At 39.4% G+C, this 22,021-nt stretch overlaps 1 long non-coding RNA gene across 1 annotated transcript; it reads right to left on the minus strand.

The window, feature by feature from the left end:
* Positions 1 to 13,283: 13,283 nt before the first annotated feature.
* Positions 13,284 to 21,749, minus strand: LOC113891536. Its single transcript, XR_003510788.1, has 2 exons — positions 21,683 to 21,749; positions 13,284 to 13,727 (listed from the first exon to the last, which is right to left on the minus strand). It is a non-coding gene; the product is annotated as an uncharacterized LOC113891536 (long non-coding RNA).
* Between the last annotated feature and the right edge of the window lie 272 nt (positions 21,750 to 22,021).

Raw genomic sequence — 22,021 nt, forward strand, 5'->3', positions numbered from 1 at the left:
TCTCAATCTCTTTTATTGCCCAAGTTCTAGAATTTGTAAAAACACATATAAGCCAGGCCTACATGGAAAACATAAAGACAGGCATCATTTTTGATAGACTTGGGGTCATTCAGACTTTTTTTTTGTGCATGAATGTTTTTGTTCATCCATGAGCAGTCCTTGATGTTATCCCTCTGCAGAGGACTCCAAAATGGATTAGATTTTTAGTTCAGGCATCTCTCTTAACCACCAAATCCACAGTTTCATTTATCTGCTAGAAGACTCTGCATGGCTATATTGTCAATGCCTCAAATTCAATCATCAAACATGTAGAAACAAAAATTATGCTCTGCCCCCTCAAAACTGTTCTTTCCCTTCTGTTCTCTGTATCTATAAATGGTATCAGAACACCTTCGAGTCACTGGCTTATAGTCACTGTTGACCTTTGCCTCCCACATCACAAAGTGGATTAGATGTCAAATCCTGTTGATTCTATTTCCGTGGCATCTTGCTGACATTTGTCCACTCTCTGCCATTCCTAATGTCACTATCTTTGTATGCTCAGGCTGCCATCACAAAGTAGCTTGGACTAGGTGGCTTAAAAAACAAGAGTCTATTTTCTCATAGTCCTAGAGGCTGGAAGTCTGAGATTAGGGTGCCAGCATGGCTAGGTTCTGTGAGAGATCTCTTCCTGGACTGCCGACAACCTTTTTCTCACCAAGCCCTCCCCTGGCCTTTCCTCAGTCTGTGTGCTTGGAGAAAGACAATGATTTCTCTCTCTCTTTCTTTTTATAATACTACCTGCTCCAATTGGATTGAGTCCCATCTTCATGACTTCTTTTAACCTTGCTGCTGCTGAGTCGCTTCAGTTGGGTCTGACTGTTTGTGACCTTATGGACTGTTACCCATCAGGCTCTTCTGTCCATGGGGTTCTCCAGGCAAGAATACTGGAGTGGGTTTCCATTTTCTTCTCCAGGGGATCTTCCCTACACAGGGATTGAACCCAGGTCTCTTACGTCTCCTGCACTGGGAGGTGGGTTCTTTACCACTAGTGCTACCTGAAAAGCCCTTAATGACCTCCTAAAAGTCCTGTCTCCAAATACTGTCACTCTGGGAGTTAGAGCATCATCATATTAATAGATAATTTGGGGTGACATATTTTGGTTCATAGCACTGTGCCCAGGCTGGGTCTCCATCACTTCTTGCCAGACAATTGTCTTCTAATTAACCCTCCTGTCTCTAGTTTTTTTCATTTCTTATTATACCTTATTTGGAAAAATATTTTCTAGATACATTTCTATATATATCACCTTCTGCTAAAAAATAATTTTTTCTCCCAATGGCTTTTTGTTTCCTGGAGAATAAAAGCAAACCTCATTATTATGAAATTCAAGGACTTTGATAATCTGATTCCAACCTAATTTCTTAGCTTTGGCTTTAAGTCCCTATTATGCCATTTACATCACAACCAATGGTTGTGCCTTTCTCTTAAACTGCTTTTCAAATTCCTGCCTCTATACCTTCACTTATCATGTTTGCTCAACCTGGAAACCCTTACATATCTTCCCCAGTTAAAAATCCTACCTCTTGTTCAAATGCCACCCCACATGAAAAATTCTTCAATCCCCCAGCCAGCAGTAACCACTCCCTATTTTGTGTATCCTTTTGTACTTGTATCATAACTTTTTATTTTATTTATGGAATTAGTGTTCTCCCTCTGAAAAATAATGTGCTAGGAGAAACAGGTCATGGCCTAGCTTGCATAAGTTACAGTAGATCACTGCAGAGCTTAATATCTGCAGATATTCAGTGAATATTTCTCAGGATGAATCATGAATACATCAATGGGAATTATAATATTTCATAGTCAAATTGACATAAGAGTAAGTCAATGATTTTCAAGCTATGTTTTTTAGGGCCATATTTTATTCCATACCTTTGGCTTTGACAAAATATTTTATTTGAAGAAAGGGTTTTGTTGCCAAATATGTTAAATCGTTGATCTTTTGCAACTCCTTCAATCTGTAAATAAGGAAAATGAGGCCAGAAGGAAATTAAAATGGCATTCCCAAGGTTTCCCAGCTATTCAATAGCAGAAACAGCAGGATTATATATATAAACTGTATCAGTTGGAAAGATGTATTTGTAGAACAGCTTAGTGACCTCATCTTTTTCTAAGATATTACTCTGCTACTGGGAAAATGAAGATAACATCTGAAACAAATCATAATAACTCAGTGAGGGCACCTAAGGTCAAATCTTGTTAAATCATCTCTTTCAGGCTCTGTTTGGCACTTCAAGATGAGGAAAGATCTCGTTTTCTCAGGAAATGTGTTATTCTCCATGGATCCTAATAGAATAAGTCTGTTGTCTGAAAAGGCTGGACACAAGCTGAAAAATCACATGAACTCTATAAAATGTAAGGATTGAGCAAAGATTTGAGCATACAGTGTTCCCCAATGATTTCTCAGACACTGTATCACAGTAAGATCATGCAAAAATTAGGAAATCAAATGTATTTACTGCTTGTGTATGCTTGCATGTATGATAATGGTAATTTCATAGTGGCATTTCTGGCTGTTGCTTAATTCTTGATTTTTAAAAAAATTTCTTTTAAGGCAGGCCCATTGGAGAAGGAAATGGCAACCCACTCCAGTATTCTTGCCTGGAGAATCCCAGGGACAGAGGAGCCTGAAGGGCTGCCGTCTATCGGGTCGCACAGAGTTGGACACGACTGAAGCGACTTAGCAGCAGCAGCAGCAGAGTTCACAAGGTCTCCAAAAAATGAGGAGGGATTGAAGAAACATGAAAAGATACCAAAAGTATTGTTTTAACTGCAAAGTTACTTTGCAGTAGTACTGTACTGTTAATACAGCACCGCCTGACAAGGCCTATCTATGAATTTAAATAGAACCTGCCGCTTAAAGGACTCTGTGAGCTCTGTGAAGCATGCCTTTTTTGGTATGAAACAATCCAGGGAGGATGGGAAGCGATTGGGAAGAGAGTTTATCATCTGTAAGGATTATAATATATTCAAGAGACTACCTCCTGGTCCAATTTATGCATTTAGATTTGATTTCCTATTTTTGGAGTACATCCCAATGAATCAAGAATCCTAATGCTGAGAGTTGCACCAAGCAAAATGAATAAGCCTTAAAAGATATTTGAAACGCAACCATTTTCCAGAAGTTAAAAAATGTGGCAAGTTACTTGTTTGACATAGATTAAGGAACATTTATTTTCATAGCTGTACTGGCTCTTGAAGAGAATTCTTCCTCCATGAAGTCAGCATTACTGAAAGGACCTAGTTTGTGCCAGGCACTGTACTAGGAGTTATGGTTAAACAGATGGACACTCAGGATAGAAGTTAAGTGATTTCTGTCCTTACTTTCTGGTTAGGGAGATTGACATTATATAAATAAATAGAAAACAAATTACATAATTATGAAGAAATACAAGATGAATCTGACAGCACATAAACTGGGAGACCTACTCCATTTGGAGGTAAGTAGAACTGCATCCTCCTATTAGACCGCTGGTGTTTGGGATGCCATCTTCTGCTGTTAAACAAAGGCAGAGGATATTAGCAGCAGGGCCAGAGCAGCTGATATCATTGCACAGATACTTGGTTCAGAGCCAAAGCCCCCAAGACAGCAGCTGGAAAATGTAGCTATCTTCTACAAAACTATCTCCCTTGAAATACATCTCCCCACAGTGTGAGGGACCCTCTAAAGTTCCCCCTCAACTGACTTTATTGCATAATTGTAGGAGCCTCAGAATCTAAGTGGAAGTGGGACAAACAGGTCAGCATTAGTCATGAAAAAAATACTTGACAATTTTTTTTAATAGTCACAAAACTTCATAAATATTTTTAATTTAAATCAATTTTTCTGGGTGATATAAAAAGAGAAAACTTGAAACACAATTGTAATATTTATTCAAAGCTAATCTTTTCTTTTAAGCTGGTTTTAGAAAAGGCAGAGGAACCAGAGATCAAATTGCCAACATCCGCTGGATCACTGAAAACACCAGAGAGTTCCAGAAAAACATCTATTTCTGCTTTCTTGACTATGCCAAAGCCTTTGACTGTGTGGATCACAATAAACTGTGGAAAATTCTGAAAGAGATGAGAATACCAGACCACCTGATCTGCCTCTTGAGAAACTAGTATGTAGGTCAGGAAACAACAGTTAGAACTGGACATGGAACAACAGACTGGTTCCAAACAGGAAAAGGAGCACGTCAAGGCTGTATATTGTCACCCTGCTTATTTAACTTCTATGCAGAGTACATCATGAGAAACACTGGACTGGAAGAAACACAAGCTGGAATCAAGATTGCCCGGAGATATATTAATAACCTCAGATATGCAGATGACACCACCCTTATGGCAGAAAGTGAAGAGGAACTAAAAAGCCTCTTGATGAAAGTGAAAGAGGAGAGTGAAAAAGTTGGCTTAAAGCTCAACATTCAGAAAACGAAGATCATGGCATCTGGTCCCATCACTTCATGGGAAAGAGCTGGGGAAACAGTGGAAACAGTGTCAGACTTTATTTTTCTGAGCTCCAAAATCACTGCAGATGGTGATTGCAGTCATGAAATTAAAAGACGCTTACTCCTTGGAAGGAAAGTTATGACCGACCTAGACAGCATATTAAGGAGAAGAGACATTACTTTGCCAACAAAGGTCCATCTAGCCAAGGCTATGGTTTTTCCAGTGGTCATGTATGGATGTGAGAGTTGGACTGTGAAGAGAGCTGAGTGCCAAAGAATTGATCCTTTTGAACTATGCTGTTGGAGAAGACTGTTGAGAGTCCCTTGGACCGCAAAGAGATCCAACCAGTCCATCCTAAAGGAGATCAGTCCTGGGTATTCATTGGAAGGACTGATGCTGAAGCTGAAACTCCAGTACTTTGGCCACCTCATGTGAAGAGATGACTCATTGGAAAAGACCCTGATGCTGGGAGGGATTGGGGGCAGGAGAAGAAGGGGACAACAGAGGATGAGATGGCTGGATGGCATCACCGACTTGATGTGCATGAGTTTGGGTAAACTCTGGGAGTTGGTGATGGACAGGGAAGCCTGGCGTGCTGCGATTCATGGGGTTGCAAAGAGTTGGACATGACTGAGTGACTGAACTGAACTCAACTGAATATTTTCTTTCAGTATTTATACATTGATGACTTTCCTCCATGAAATTCCATTCATTTTTATAGTTCATATTTTATAACTGTTATCTGTGTGAATCATAACAAACTATGAAAAATTCTTAAAGAGATGGGAGTGCCAGACCACCTTACCCGTCTCCTAAGAAACCTGTATGCGGATCAAGAAGTAACAGTTAGAACTGGACATAGAACAATGGACTGGCTCCAAACTGGGAAAGTATACAAGGTTGTATACTGTCACCCTGCTTATTTAACTTATATGCAGAATATATCATGTGAAATACTGGGCTGGATGAATCACAAGCTGGAATCAGGATTGGTGCAGGGAGGGATATCAAAAACCTCGGATATGCAGATGACACCACACTAATGGCAGAAAGAGAAGAGGAAGTGAAGAGCCTCTCAATGAGGGTGAAAGAGGAGAGTGAAAAGCTGGTTTAAAACTCAACATTCGGAAAACTAAGATCATGGCATCCTGTCCCATCACTTCACGGCAAATAGAAGGGGAAAAAGTGGAAGCAGTGATAGATTTTATTCACTGCTGATGGTGACTGCAGCCATGAAATTAAAAGACGCTTGCTCCTTGGAAGAAAAGCTATGACAAACCTAGACAGCATATAAAAAGCACAGACATCATTTTGATGACAAAGGTCTGTATAGTCAAAGCTAAAGTAGTCATATACAGAGAGAGCTGGACCCTAAAAGCTGGGTGCCGAAGAATTGATGCTTTCGACCTGTGGTGCTGGATAAGACTCTTGAGAGTCTCTTGGACTGCAAGGAGATCAAACCTGTAAATTTTAAGGGAAATCTATCCTGAAGATTCATTGGAAGGACTGATGCTGAAGCTGAAGCTCCAATACTCTGGCCACCTGATGCGAAGAGCCAACTCATTAGAAAAGACCCTGATGCTGGGAAAGATTGAGGACAAAAGGAGAAAGGGGTGGCAGAAGATAACATGATAAGATCGTTAGATAACATGAATCTGAGCAAATTCTGGGAGATGGTGATGTACAGGGAAGCCTGGTGTGCTGCAGTCCATGGGGTCACAGAATCAGACATGATTTAACAAATGAACAAAAACAATGTAACAGAAACCTAAATTTAAATATCTCTACCCACCCACTTGGGTTGTTGTGCATTTTTGTTTCTGCTCAGAATTTTCTCCCTAAAGCTTGGATGCACTATTTTATGTCAAATGATTCTTTAAAGGTCTTCCCTCATAGCTCAATCGCCAAAGAATCTGCCTGCAATACAGGAGACCTGGGTTTGATTCCTGGGTCGGGAAGATCCCCTGGAGAAGGAAATGGCAACCCACTCCATTATTCTTGCCTGGAGAATCCCATGGACTGAGGAGCCTGGCAGGCTACAGTCCATGGGGTTGCAAGAGTCGGACACGACTTAGCAACTAAACCACTACCACCAATTTCTTAAAAAGCCAATTTATTTCTGTGTTCAGTGTTGGCACATACCTCCTGAATGACCTACCCTCTTTCTGCTTCCTATTTTTTATTTGTCACGGTTCCCTGAAAAGAAGAACTCCATTAACACTTTGTTCTCATTCATGACTTCCAGAAAACTTGCTGCTTGGCTTTGCACGAAAAATTATTTCTGATTCTATCCATCTTTCTACAAATATAAACCCTAAACACCTACAATGTCAGTATTTTTACCAACCAGCAATGTTCTATAGGGAGCTGCCACATTCTACCCTTGATTCAGGGTCAATCTCAGTGGGCTAATCTCTTTCACTCATGCTTCCCAAATTGTGTCTGAGTTCACTGGCTCAGACGGTAAAGCGTCTGCCCACAATGTGGGAGACGTGGGTTCGATTCCTGGGTCAGGAAGATCCCCTGGAGAAGGAAATGGCAATCCACTCCAGCACTCTTGCCTGGAAAATCCCATGGATGGAGGAACCTGATAGGCTACAGTCCATGGGGTCGCAAAGAGTCGGACACGACTGAGCGACTTCACTTCACTTCACTGATATCTCTCATGCCCACCCCTCCACTCTCCATTTTCTCCATGCAATTTATAAGTAGTAGCTTACCTTTTTATTTCAATTCCTGTCAGTTATCCAATCCTCTTCAGTTTTAGAAAAGCTGAACACATCCCTTTAAATATGCTCTATTGTATCATGGCCCAGCCCTAATGAATGATCCTTATCTTTTTTGAAAATTGTAAGAGGAAGACTGCAATGCTCACACAGGGCATAAACCATAGTAGAACCAGACAAAATGAGCACTAAATGCTGACAACTAGGTTTGGGGCACTTCGCCTTTCTGGATCTTAGTTTCTTCTATAAAATGAAGGAATTTAGATACTAGATAATCTCTAAGATTCTTTCAAGGCCTAGAGTCCTATGATCCTATATATGTTTCAGTAGAAATACTTCACATCTTGCTCAAGGTACATACATGTTTATAATTTTCAACTCTATAAGAAATCAACTCTGTATGACATTCTCTTTAATACCTCTTCTAATTTTGTTTTGCTTCTTTTCATGTTTTTTTAAAAATCTTACTTTTAAGATTATAATGAGAATTTAATTCATTTAAAAATATTATAAAAATACTTTCTCATTTTAAAAATATTTTTTCCTCTCCTCTGCCTCAATCACTCTAAAGTTGCTTACACTGAATCTAGACCTACGTATTTGTTACCAAAATGAAAACAGAATCCATCTGTTCTTGTCACCCTTATAAAAATATTATTTTTGTAGGTTACAACTTACATATGGTTTTTCCCTTATTTACACAGTGTACTGACCTTAAATCTGCAGCACAATTTAAAAAATATTATTTTAAATAATAATACATGCTATTATTTGAAAAATAAAAAATACAAAGGAAATATTAGAATTTCATATATTCCATATATCCAGAGACAATAGCTGTTATTTTTTTAAAACAAGACTGGGATCACACTTTATGTATTCTTTTCTCCTGATTCTTTGATCTACCAAAAAGATTGCTTGTACCATTTCTAATCCTGTCCTCTTTATTTATATAGCTGTACTCTTCCCTAAATAAGAGATTTCTAACCCTTAATAATGCTCTACTTTCACTGATCATGTACAGAAATGTTGCTTATTAATGTTTCATTAGCATTTTACCATGGAGTATATTTTCAGACTTTCTATTGTTATGTATATTGCAGAGGGTTGTATGAATATTCTTGCCTTATTTCAAGGTTTATCCATAATGTATTGGAATTCTAATCATATTTTCCTAGTGATTTTATACATTTCACGCAGTTAGAAGACAACCCATCTGCTGACTCTATTTTTAAAAGATGTATGTCTCAATGTATTGACGACTGTCTCTGCAGACCCAAGCACCATTCAAGCTCTTTCTGCTCATTCTGTTATTCGTTTTAAGATACTGGAACATCTAAGTCTGTCACCTTCTTTTTGTAGCATAATTTTAGATATGAGGTATTATTCTGTCACTTGTTACTACTAGACTTCATAATAAAATTATGAAAAAAAATTTCATCTGAATCAAAAATTGAGGAGCACCTCCAATTACTGCTATCTTTTGTTAGCTTCTTTCAGTGAAATAGTCAAAAGCACTGATGTCATGGATTTTATTATTTCCCTTTTTTCCCAGTAGTAAACTGAATCTGTCTGCCAAAGGCGTATTTTAACAGTAGGGGAATTATTTGTAAATGCAATGGTAAGCCAATCTGTTCCAGGAAGTTTTTTTTTTTCCTCCTGAACTCTATCATGCTTTCTAACTCTCAGACATTTGCCTCTGCCACTGAAAATATAGTCTCCCATTAGGAAAATAAACAGTACGATCTCAGAGCATTAGAGGGAGTCCTGTTTCGTCCCCTAATACTTGAATAATCCTAAGAGGCTCTCCTCCCAGAGCCAGACTGCATGGTCATGAAGCATCCCTTAGGAGTCTTGGTGTCTTGTCACTCACAAGTTATTGCAGACCTCTCTTTTCTCTGGGGGAAAAAAACCAACATGAGGTCAACTCTCTACTTTTTTAATTTTCTCTTTTTACTGGTATTTATTTATCTATTTACTAATGTAGTTACTACTTTCCTCCTCATTCAGCTATCAAACCAAGGACCGTTTTCTCCTCCATCTGATTTATACATATGTTAGTCTGTCTTTCAGAAAAACTCACTCAAGTCAGTGACCTCTTTCACCTTTCCCAAACCTGCTTGACTCAATTCTTCTTTAAATTTGGAGATTTCTTCTTCTTGATTGATCCCCACTCCTTGGGCTGCCTCCTCAAGGCCATGTGCTCAGACTCCCTTCCCTAGTCTGCCTGCTTTCTCCTCACTGTCTCTGTCTCACAACCTGCTCCCCTTCCCCCGACACCCAGTCTCACACATGTGGGTTAGGCTTGGTACTCGCTGATTTTTCTGAATTCAGACATAAAATGTGGCTACTCTCTCATCACATGTCCTTGCTTGTTTGGGAACAAGTTATTATCTTTTATACAACACTGTTCAAAAAAATTTAACTTTCGTTTTGATGATATTTATTCTTCTTTAATTTTGCTTTCCTCCTTTGATGTTGGTCCATTGTTGAGTCTGAGAAGATGAAAGCTGAATGGAAAAGAAATCAGAGACTGAAAAGAAATAATCCACATTTAGGATGAATGACATCCACAAATACCAGAGTCAGCAGAAAGTTCAGAGGGCTTCTCATCCTGTATTAAATGTAACGTAAAGCTACAAAAGGGTAGGTGCGTAGGGAGGTATTTATATGTAACAAGAAGGACTTGCGTCTTTCATGAAGGCTCAGACTATTGAATTAATTGACAGGATGATCAACCGATTTTCAATGAGATTAAATCTTTTGTTGAGATGGGTAATGACTGCAACTTTGGTTATATTATGGAGGCTTATGTCTCTGACAACCAACCCCTCCCCAAATATTATCACTGAACTAGCAGAGCTTCCTTTGCCTCTAAGCTCCCAGGTCTTCCTGCAAAGACTGTCATAAGGATTTTAGATGGAAGGATCAACTCTTGGAGCTTGGAGGCAGTTTTAAGAAAAAATAAGATGATAGAAAACTCAATTTTTTAAAAAGTCTCTCTCTAAATAAACATACATGTGTGCATATGTGTGTATGTATGTATATTTTAAACATATGAGTGAAATTAGAAATAATGAGCATATTCTCTTGACTTCAGAGATTAGTGCCATAAGGAGTAATCATAGTCTCCCAAAAAATCTTCTTCTACCCCCATAAATAGAATATTGGGCTTGTATACATCTGATCAATATGATCAGAGTGGTGCTTTGCATGATTTTACATTATACAACATTTTGGGGATGTATTCTTACAGAAACCATGACATTCTGGGCTCCAAATATGTTGATTTGGCACCTCCCTAACTCGTCAGGCTTCTGTGGTTTTTAGTTATTCTCTGAACATATTCTAGCTGTGCTGTATAAGAATGTTTTATAAGCAGCGTTTTTTTCTGATTACTCTTTCTCCCTTCTTTTTCTTTTCTGCCTTCCTTCCTCTTCTCTACTGTATTATCTATTGCTATGTAATGAATCACCCTCAAACTTAGCAGTTTAAAACAGCAAACATTTATTATCTCATAATTTCTGTGCGTTCAAAATTCAAGAGAAGTTTAGAGGGGTGGTTCTGGCTCTGGATAGAAGTCAAATAGGGCTGCAATCATCTGAAGGCTGAGTTGGTCTGGAGAATCTGCTTCCAAGATGGCGCACTCAAAGGGCTATTGGCAGTTGGTCCTAGTTACTCTCCATAGAGCTACTTGAGTGTCCATACAAATGGCAGCCGGCTTCCCTAGAGCAAATGTCCCAGAGAGAGACAGTAATAGAAGAAGTCACATTTCCTTTCATGACCTAGTCATGGAAGTGATACACCATCTCTTCTACCATACTTAGTTAGAAGCAAGTCAACTCCTCTACACTCAAGAGGAGAGGCATCTAGCTCCACCTCATAAAGGGAGAATTATTGACACTGAACCAGACTTGGGTCCACTCACTTCAGCACAGTAAAGCCAATCTACTGACACTGGGTTATGGTGAAGGAAAGTGCAGCTTTCATTATAGGGTGCTTTATGAAGAGACCAGGACAGTTAATACTGTAACTGTATTAATTATTAACTATATTATTAATACAAAAAACCTGAGCTCCCTGCTGAGTTTTAGGAATGCATGTTTAAAGGCCAGGTGAGGGAGATGGGTTCTGGGGTATCTGATTAGGTTGTGGACAATTCTCTGGTTAATGGTGAAGTAACAGGGCAGTGTCACAGGGGTTAACACCGTCAATCCTCATGCTCTAGTGTTCTGAGAGCTACACACTCTGGGTCTTCAACCAGGTAAAACTTTCTATTTAGTGTAGTTTTAACATCTATAGAACAACCCAGGAAATGTACATCAGATACTGTGATCTAGGTACTTTAGAGAGGAGCTACAGCAGAGGATATGGGGGAAGAGTCTGTCCTGGGAAGGCCTCCATAGGGTCCTGTAACCAAATCGTGGGCATATTTTAAAATCACCATGTCTACTTCCTTTTCCCTCCCTTTTTATGGAATTCTTGTTTGATGAAACAAAGCTCTAAGACATTCATGTTGCTTTCTTCTCTTAGAAACTAAAATTATGTTCCTGGGGGAAACAGAGTAGCCGAAGACTATGAATCAGAAGGCCGATTTACTCTAGTTCTCTAGTTAAGTAACTTGGTGATCTTAGGTGGACCACTTAACCCTGGCTTGCTTCAATTTCATACACTGTTAAGAAACTTGAGACTCTTTAAAGCTTACTTTTAAATTCAAAATTCTATTTTACTGCAGATAAAAAGAAGTTCAGCATCACTAATTATTATAGAAATGCAAATCAAAACTACAATGAAGTACCACCTCACAGGGGTCAGAATGGCCTCATTAAAAAAAAAAAAAATCTACAAATAACAAATGCTGATGAGGGTGTGGAGAAAAGGGAATCCACCGTGGAAAACAGTATGGAGGTTCCTCAGAAAACTAAAAATAGAATTAACATATGATTCAGCAATTCCACTCCTGGGCATATACCCAGACAAAACAATAATTAAAAAAGATACATGGCACTCCTATGTTTATAGCAGCACTATTCACAATAGCCAAGACATGGAAATAACCTAAATGTCCATCAACAGATGAATGGATAAAGACGTGGTACATATATACCATGGATTACTACTCAGCCACTAAAAAGAATGAATTAATGCCATTTGTAACAACATGGATGCAACTGAAATTATCATACCAAGTGAAGTAAGCCATAAAGAGAAAAAGACAAATACCATATGGTATCACTTATATGTGGAATCTAAAATATGATGCAATGAACTTATCTACAAAAAAGAAACAGACTTACAGACACAGAGGGCAGATTTGTGGTTGCCAGTGGAGAGGGAGTTATGGAAGGAATGGAGTGGGAGGTTGGGATTAGCAATGTAAGCTTTTATAAATAAAATGGATCAACAATAAGGTCCTTACTGTATAGCACAGGGAGCTATACTCAATATCCTGTGATAAACCACAATGGAAAAGAATATTAAAAATGTAAATCTGAATCACTTTGCTATACAGCAGAAATTAATACCATATTGTAAATCACTATATTTCAATAAAAAATTGAAAAAAACTCTATTTTATTTCACTTTCTTGTTTTTTAGGAAAGTAGTACCTAACATTTGTTCTTTCACAGCCTAAAGATTAAATTTCTAGGTCTTTGGGTTTTTATCACTATATAACTAGCTGGCTACACATCTGTGCTCTAGTCTTATTTACCTTTACCTCCTATTGGTAATAGGAGATAAAGCTTTTTATTGGGTTTAGAGTCAACACCAACCTATATCAGGGTCCCAACAGGGAAGAGATGGCATGTCCAAAGTCTATAATTGAGGAGTATTTAATGAAGAGACTTTACAATGGTGTAGACAGGACTTAGGGAGACCAACAAGGGACAGTGCACTGTCTTGGGCCCAGCAACACCGGGGCAGTGCTACCACCTCAACACCAAAAGGGGAAAAGGGAGACAATGTTCAATTTCATTTTCCTCCTCTCTAATCGCTGAGCTGCCATTCATTGGCCAAACACAACCTTACCTAGTTAAAGAGTAGATTTCATAAAAGGAAAACAGGCAGCATAGTCTCCAAAATGAAATTAAAATTATACTTTGAACATGAAAATAGAAATAATTAAAACACTGCAGATAAAACTAGGCCTCTTAAAGAGGACCCAACAGACTATTAATTCCACAAATATGATCTGGATAACATCTGTATCACCTCAGGGGGGCAAGACTGAATGGTGATTATATATAAGAAAATTATATTTAGTTAATTATTTTATATTGTGCCTAGAGAATGAATGCGTAAATAGAAGTAAACAGAAAGACAGAATGGACAGCCTCTCTAATAAGAGTGGCCAGAGGGGATGGTGCCGTGACCCATGAACACCAGCATCTCCTGTGAGGTAGATGACTGTCAGGTGCATATACATGCACGGGGCTATCGCGGCTTGGTGACACTGGGCAGGAAGAGCATCCATCTCATGCACCTCTGCTGTGACTCATTCTCTTTAGCATCCTTTGATGATAATGCTGTGGGAGAAAAGGGAACAAGAGAATGAATGGTCACATTCCAGATCTCTAGCAAGTTCCTCAGATGGGCCAACAAGTGAGGGTCCTTGGCTTCTGGGCAGGAAAGAATGCAAAAGTGAGGCAAAGTGGAGTGAAAGCAGATTTACACAGGAAGATACTCATTCCCCTGATAGAATGTGGGCTGTCTCAGAAGGCGAGGTGCCCCCAGGGCCTGGGGTTGTTTTTGTGGCTCACTCTTGCATTCTTTCCTGCCCAAAGCCAAGGACAAGGCTGTATATTGTCACTTTGTTTATTTAATTTATATGCAGAGTACTTCATGTGAAACGCCAGGCTGGATTAATCACAAGCTGGAATCAAGATTGCCAAGAGAAATATCAATAACCTCAGAACTAAAGAGCCTCTTGATAAGAGTGAAAGAGGAGAGTGAAAAAACATTCAAAAAACTAAGATCATGGCATCTGGTCCCATCACTTCATGGTAAATAGAAGAGGGAAAAGTAGAAACAGTGACAGATTTCATTTTCTTGGGCTCCAAAATTACTCTGGACAGTGACTGCAGTCATGAAATTAAAAGATGCTTGCTTCTTGGAAGAAATGCTATGACAAACCTAGACAGCACATTAAAAAGCAGAGACATCACTTGCCAACAAAAATCTGTATAGTCAAAGATATGGTTTTTCCAGTAGTCACATACAGATGGGAGAGTTGGACCATAAAGAAGGCTGAAAGCCAAAGAATCAATGCTTTTGAATTGTGGGGCTGGAGAAGACTCTTGAGAGTCTCTTGGACTGCAAGGAGATCAAACCAGTCAATCCTAAAGGAAATCAACTCTGAATACTCATTGGAAGAACTGATGATGAAGCTGAAATGTCAGTACTTTGGCCACGTGATACAGAGCCGACTCATTGGAAAAGAGCCTACTCATTGGAAAAAACTCTGACGCTGGGAAGGATGGAAGGCAAAAGGAGAAGAGGGTGGCAGAGGATGAGATAGTTAGCATCACTGACTCAAAGTACATGAATCTGAGCAAACTCTGGGAGATAGTAAAGGACAGGGAAGCCTGGCATGCTGCAGTTAATGGGGTGACAAAGAGTCAGACACAATTTAGGGACTGAAAAATGAGTGGGTAAATTATTCCAACTATTTTGGGGAAGGGGTGAGATTTCCAGAAATTGGGTCATTGTCTACTTTTTGGCTTTTTATGTTTAGCCTTGGCATTGTCTTGTTGCTGGTGGGTGTGTCATTTAGCATGCTGTTATTACAATGAGCCTATAATGAGGTTCAAAGTCTACTGGAAGTCAAATCTTCCATCATCTTGACCTTAGTTGGTTCTAACCAGTTTTTGTTATATTTTGTTTTTCTCGACTACGTCCCCCTCCTCATTCTTTAAATGGTTGTGCCCTGCTCCCCTTTCTTCCTGTTGCATTGATCTGACTCCCACTTAGATTTGTCTACCGTGAAAGAATGTGTTCATCAGAGAAAACAAATCTCCAAATGTTTCATAGCTGTTTCTCTTACTATAAATCAATAACTTTGCCTTGAGGTGGTTATGTCTTTGTGACCTTGGCTAAAGTGTGTCCGTCGCCAAGAAATTGATGTTGGGAGCAGATCAGGTTTCTGCACCTACAGAGCCCAAGAGCCAGCCCCTAGACCAGGGGGGACTCTGCATGGAAACAAAGGTAGCTCTGTGAGGATCTTCCACGTGCGCTTGCCTGTCTTTGCACCACCACACACAGTTTATTATAATTGCTTGTTTAATTGTTTGTCCCCGCTGCTAGGCTCTAAGATCAGTGATAGACAGCTCCATCTTACTTTCTGGTTTGTCGTCAGAGAAAAAGATTAATAACTACGTGTTGAAATGGAGGTGAGGAAGGCATGAACGTCTCAAGGTGTCTACATGGATCTTCCCAAAAGTAACCCAACTTCACTTTGAAAATTTACACTGCTGCTGCTAAGTCACTTCAGTCGTGTCCGACTCTGTGTGTCCCCATAGACGGCAGCCCACCAGGCTCCACCGTCCCTGGGATTCTCCAGGCAAGAACACTGGAGTGGGTTGCCATTGCCTTCTCCAATGCATGAAAGTGAAAAGTGAAAGTGAAGTCGCTGAGTCTTGTCTGACTCTTAGGGACCTCATGGACTGCTGCCTACCAGGCTTCTCCATCCATGGGATTTTCCAGGCAAGAGTACTGGAGTGGGGTGCCATTGCCTTCTCGGGAAAATTTACACTGCCACACCCCAAATCAACATTTGTGCTGCGCAGCTTATCTGAACTCTTACTCTCCCTCAGTACCTGGTTTCCTCATGGATCATCCTTCTGCTTTATTTTTCCCATTCCTCATTTGGAGAACAATCCTAATTTCTTTTCATTTAATAATTTTTTGCTTGTGCCTTTACCTTTGTTATTCAGCTTCACCATAATGCTTTCATCTAGGTCTGTTTTGATCATATTTGCTTTTTTCTTTCTTTCCTTCCCCCTTTTTCTTTTTCTTTTTTTGTTCTTTGTAAGTGGGTGTTCAGAATTTCTGGTTTTTATTTGTTTTTTCCCTTTTTGCTCCCACTTGTGTTTTCATTTCTATTCCTTTCCTCTTGCTCTCCTTGCCTAAAGTGGTCTTTCTCAAGCCTCTACCCCTCACTCTATTCTATTTACTCCTCTATCCATATCAAGTGAGGCACAGTTTTCTCAGTTTTCTCCTTTTGTCTAAGCATCTGTATATTCCTGGTTATGGCTGCTGCCAAGTGCTTCATTGCCTCATTGCTCTTTTCTGGCTCTAAGACATTAGATTTCAATTGCCATTAAAAATTTTTTTGAACTGCAAGTCTTCAAAAATACATAAAAATAGGGAGAATAATAGAAAGAATCCATATCACTCAGCTCCATCAATAATTAACCTTTGACAGTTTTGTTTCTAGAAGTGACCTTCTAAGATTATATGTTACTGAACTTTTTACCTCCAATCTGCAAATATGAAGCAGATTGTATTGAAATGCCATCTGGAGCCATAGAATGTTTAGGCAGAGTCGGCTGCTCACTGCTCTGTTCCCATCACACACTCTGAAGAAACCTTAGGTAGTTCTCTTCCTGCTGTTGTGATACCATTTATGTTTTTCTTTCTCTGTCTCTCAGACTGTGGCTTGTTTGAGGCTGGGAGTTTTATCTTTGTCCTTCTATCCCTAGCACCTTTTATGTAGTGCCTGGCACTTACTGGTTTTTAGGAAAAAAATTCTAGCATGAATGAAAAAAATATATTGCAATGCCATTTCTATTTCAAGTAAAATATTCAGGTATTCTGGTCTACTCTCATTTACTTCTCAACTTTTTTTTTCTCAGATGCAATGTAGTTTTTCACTTAATTTAGGTTTCATGTTTTGATATCGTTCATAATGGCAACCCACTCCGGTACTCTTGCCTGGAAAATCCCATGGACAGAGGAGCCTGGTAGGCTACAGTCCATGGGGTTGCTAAGAGTCAGACACAACTGAGCGACTTCACTTTCACTTTCATGCACTGGAGAAGGAAATGGCAACCCACTCCAGTGTTCTTGCCTGGAGAATCCCAGGGATGGGGGAGCCTGGTGGGCTGCCGTCTATGGGGTCGCACAGAGTCGGACACGACTGAAGTGACTTAGCCAAAAATATAAAATCTATGTAGTATCTGTCAATAATTTTGTTTCTAAAGAATATGAACACCAGTACTTACGTACCCTTATTATGTGCTGGGCACTGTACAGAGTCCTTTGTAAATGTTATCTCTATTAATCCTAAATCACAAAAGCCCATGAACTAGAAACTATTATCATTCTCATCTTCCATATGAGGAAACCAAGGTTCTGGGTGAACAAGTAACTTGTCAAAGTTACATCATGAATGAATGAACAAGTTAGTATTTAAACCTTTATTTATTTGATTCCAGAGTTTGAACATCTAACCACTTACTACGCTATACTACCATGGAAGTAAATCTTTATATTTAGTTAGCTTAATGATATTTGTGTCCAGCCAACAGCTCTAACTCTTTCTCTCTAGATACTGTGTCCAAAATAAATAAGAAATTGCTTTACTCCTAAGGCTCAAGTCTTGCTCTTCTGCTCTTTCACCCTTGGCATCTGAAGCCTTGCAAAAATGTCTCTTGAAGTCTTCTCCAATGAGTTTACAATCTGAGTTCCCACACAGAATCCTCTTGCAGGCCCTTGTTGACTACTTTTCATCTTTTCCTGATGACAACTATTTCTTTGGATGGCTCCACGCATGATCTCTTTGCCTTCCCTCCAGGGACTGAAAGTCTTTTCCTTCTCCTTGTAGAAGCACAAGTCCACACTACCAACAATACACTGCTTCTGTCTTCTCTCTTTCCTTTTTGTTCCTGAATTCTACTTCTGCCTTTTTCTTACATCATCACTTCAGTCAGTGTGGTCTTCATGTCTCCCTTTTCTGGGCTCATCACGATCAGGTCTCTGAGCAGTAGAGTGGACACGCTTTTCTGTGCTTGGTATTACCTTTCACACCCATTCTTCTTGATCCGTGTGTTCTGGTAGATTTGGCTTCCTCCCAGCTCTTAAGGGTGAGACGTGAGCTAGCCCTGACCAACCATTTTCTGAATTACTCCAATCATAGTAATTGGATTGAAATAAGCACATCATTGATGATAAATCAATTAAATCCTTTAAGGAGACTTGTACTACTAACAAAGAGTCACTCTCCTGAGACTGTAGGGACTGAGGATGATCTAAGCCTGAAACTGCTGGGAGTCATTTCTGCCACAAGTAGAGAGAGCTTGTTTGTGAATGGAGTCTTCACAGAGAAAGCAATGTTGAAAAATGGAGAGATGGATATTCCTGACCCCATCATTTAGAGCCTGAATCAAACCATGCCTAAGGATATTTTCTGACTGTGTTAACCACCAACAGGACAGAGTAGATATATATACTGTTATTACAAGAAAGAGAATAGTCCCCTTTATTAAATATACATAGTATGGTTGATAGCATGTTGAGGGAAGAGGCAGAAATATGAGCAGAAACTTTCAAATCATGCACTGAGCTAGCCTGGAGACTTCCATAAATGTTTCTTAGGGGACACCATGGAAGTCAGAGACCGGGGCTAAGAATAGCTCTGTATTTGTTTTCTATACTGGGCTTTAAAAAAAATTCTCTGAAGAAAGGCTCTGTTGCTAACAAGCAGAAACAAAAATTCTTTGAAAATTGTTAATGTATTGTTTATGTTAGTTCTCCTAGAAACCCAACTTTGTCTATTCTCTGACTCCTGCTTTCCAACCCGCTTTGACTGTTTATACCCTTAATCATCACAAATGATTGTGTACTGCACAATCATTTAATTGCATTTCATACTTCTTTCTCTTCTCCTTCCAGGGGTGATATAGCAGGCGTTTCCTCCACATATTCTTCTCTCTTTTCTCATGACTATCAGCCAGTTCAGATGTTCAACAAAATTCAAAGTCAGCAAATATTTATTGAGGGCAAGGTAGTGCTGTGTGTCGTATTTTGTAACATTCATGAAATCCTTCAACTCCCTGAGAGGTGGGAAGCTATTTATATTTGTGTTTAATGAATGAGGTGAAGTGATCATCTCAAAGGTCACAAGGGAAATTGTTGATAGAACTAGAAATATTAATACATCCTTTACCATAGCCAGGTATACTACAAAGAGCCTGAAGTTTGGGAACAGACAGGCTTGGATTTGAATCTTGATTTATCCCTTATGAATTTTTGGAACTCAAAGAAGTCACTCAAATTCCCAGAGCTTCAGTTTTCTACCCATAAAATGTAACATTCTCTATCTTATAATGATATGTAGACTATATTAAATAATGTATGAAACACACTGGTGTAAAGTTGGCTCAGGAACTGTTAGTTTCCTTCTACTCCACTAGGAAATACGTATATTCCTCTCCCCAGGATGATCTACATGGAAAACAGTTCTCTGTTACATGTTTAACTCCCTCTAAATATTGTTTTCTGTTTAGACTGCTCAGATATGGAGAACAATATTTGCCATAAATCATAATATTTAGTCATCTCATTATTGATTATGACCCTTGTTGGCCAGAAGAGAGCAAAGGCCTGTTACTGTGGATTCTCAATGCTAAGATTTGTAGTAGGAAAGAATCAACACCAAATTATTTTAAAATTTTGAATAAGGAGGGTTAAAGGAGGAGGATTTGAAGATTTTCCACAAATTGCAACTTCTCTCCAGCATTCTGAACCTAGCCATCATTTACTGAATCAACAATTATGGATTTAGGCCTAATGTGCACAAGGCATTGACCTAGGGGCTAGACACACAATGTGAACAAGCTGGACCAAATCTATGCAAAGGATCGTGGTGGGTATGGACGAGCCATCCATTCTGCCCTTCTGCCTTTTATGGCCCTTATGCTTGCTACAGTAGTTTAGGGCAGGGGTAGCAAATTATGTTTTGTACAGCTGAGTTAAGAATGATGTTTACATTTTTAAAGAGATCCTTTGTAGCCTGCAAAACCTAAAATATTTACCATCTGACCCTTTACAGAAAATATTTGCTGACCCTGGGTTAGAGTGACCCACAACTCTTTCATCAAGACCAGAGTAAACAGTTTCATGGTTAAATATCAGTCTCTAAGTAATAATTTATATAAATCATTATTAAATATTATATACGATTATTAAAAAGTATTAAAGAATACAAAAGTAATGGCTAGTGGGAGGAATAGGCTTTTTATATCAATTTTGTAATTAAATAATTCTTCTGGGTAAGTCAGTTGACTGTAACATTTTCTTCCCCAGACTAACCGCCACATAAAATGTGGCTCTTCTCTGTGTAGCTTCCCTGGGCTTTTTCTATCTTTTTTTCTTGTACCAAAAACAGAGGATTAGAAGATGACCTAAAGAAGGGCCACCATGCCTGTTGATGCTAGGGGAGACAGAAGTTACTCTGCTGTCACTACTGTCCTTTGACAATTGCTACTTAAAAATCTCTTAGCCTTTCCATCTAAATACCTGCATTTCTTCCCTGTGCCACATTTATTTAAAATGAAACAGCCCTCTGTTTACTTGTCTGTTTCTCAGCACTCCCACTTTCTTGCACATACATGTACATTCCTTTCCCTTCCTGCTTGCCCTGGCTTCTCCTCCTGGGCAAAGCAAGGGTCACTGACTGGTGTTCACTTTCTCAGTGCCTTGGTTTGCTAGCTTCACCCTTAAGGATAATGCAGAGCCTTGGAGTTGCACTCTCTTCTTCCTCTTGTAAACTGCTTCTAGTTATTACACCACTTTCCTGGTGGCACAGACGGTAAAGAATCTGCCTGCAATGCAGGAGACCTGGGTTTAATCCCTGGATCAGGAAGAGCCCCTGGAGAAGGAAATGGGAACCCACTCCAGTATTCTTGCCTGGAGAATACCATGGACAAGAGGAGCCTGGCGGGCTACAGTCCATGGGGTCACAGAGTCGTACACGACTGAGCCATACATAGCTATCCTGGTATCACCCTAGTATTGAAGAGTCTATGCCAAGCCAAACTCACAGTGCACATGATTTGAGGATACTCCCAGCTCCAATGCCAGTGTCCCCGCTTAGGTGTCAGCAGGCTAGTTTCTGCTCTTCCTCAATTTGTTGTTGGATTTTAGCCAGCTACTTAGCTTTTGAATGCCTAAATCCTCACATCTGTAATGTTAAGATAATGCCGACTTTTATTTCAGCTTCTGGGAACAGAATTAAACTGTATATGGACATTGATGTTCCCATAGTAACAATCACATAGAGTATCTAGCATGCCACTGGAGGCAATAAATTATTTATGATAAGTACTTGCAAAAACTCCTGTCACTATAATAAAAGATTCTAACAGGAAATCCTGGGGATATACTTCACATTAATTTGCGTTCATTATGTCAAGGAGAGTTCATTATTCTGCTCCAAACTACTTAATTCTAAACTTTCAGAATATAATCAATTAGCACTTACTGAAGCTGCTGAATCCAAAACCAGTACAGAGTGCTCCCCGGCCCTTGTAATGGGAAGGAAGAGACTGACTTCCTGGGGCTCTTTCTTAAAAGGAGGGAGGAGTTAATGGGTGTGGCTTGTCCGGGTAGTGCCATTTGCCAAGCTCAGAAGCTCAGTCCCGTCCCACTCTTTTGCGACCCCATAGGCTGTAACCCACTAGGCTCCTCTGTCCTTGGCAAAAATACTGGAGTGACAGCTCCAAATTGGGACTGGCTTGAAGAAAACAAGAATATTAGGGAGCTCTACCAAAACAAAAATTTTGTGCTATTATTACTATCATTATTTTGGAAAAATTAAAAT

This window comes from Bos indicus x Bos taurus, chromosome 4, assembly GCF_003369695.1.
Source record: "Bos indicus x Bos taurus breed Angus x Brahman F1 hybrid chromosome 4, Bos_hybrid_MaternalHap_v2.0, whole genome shotgun sequence".
NCBI lineage: Eukaryota > Metazoa > Chordata > Mammalia > Artiodactyla > Bovidae > Bos > Bos indicus x Bos taurus.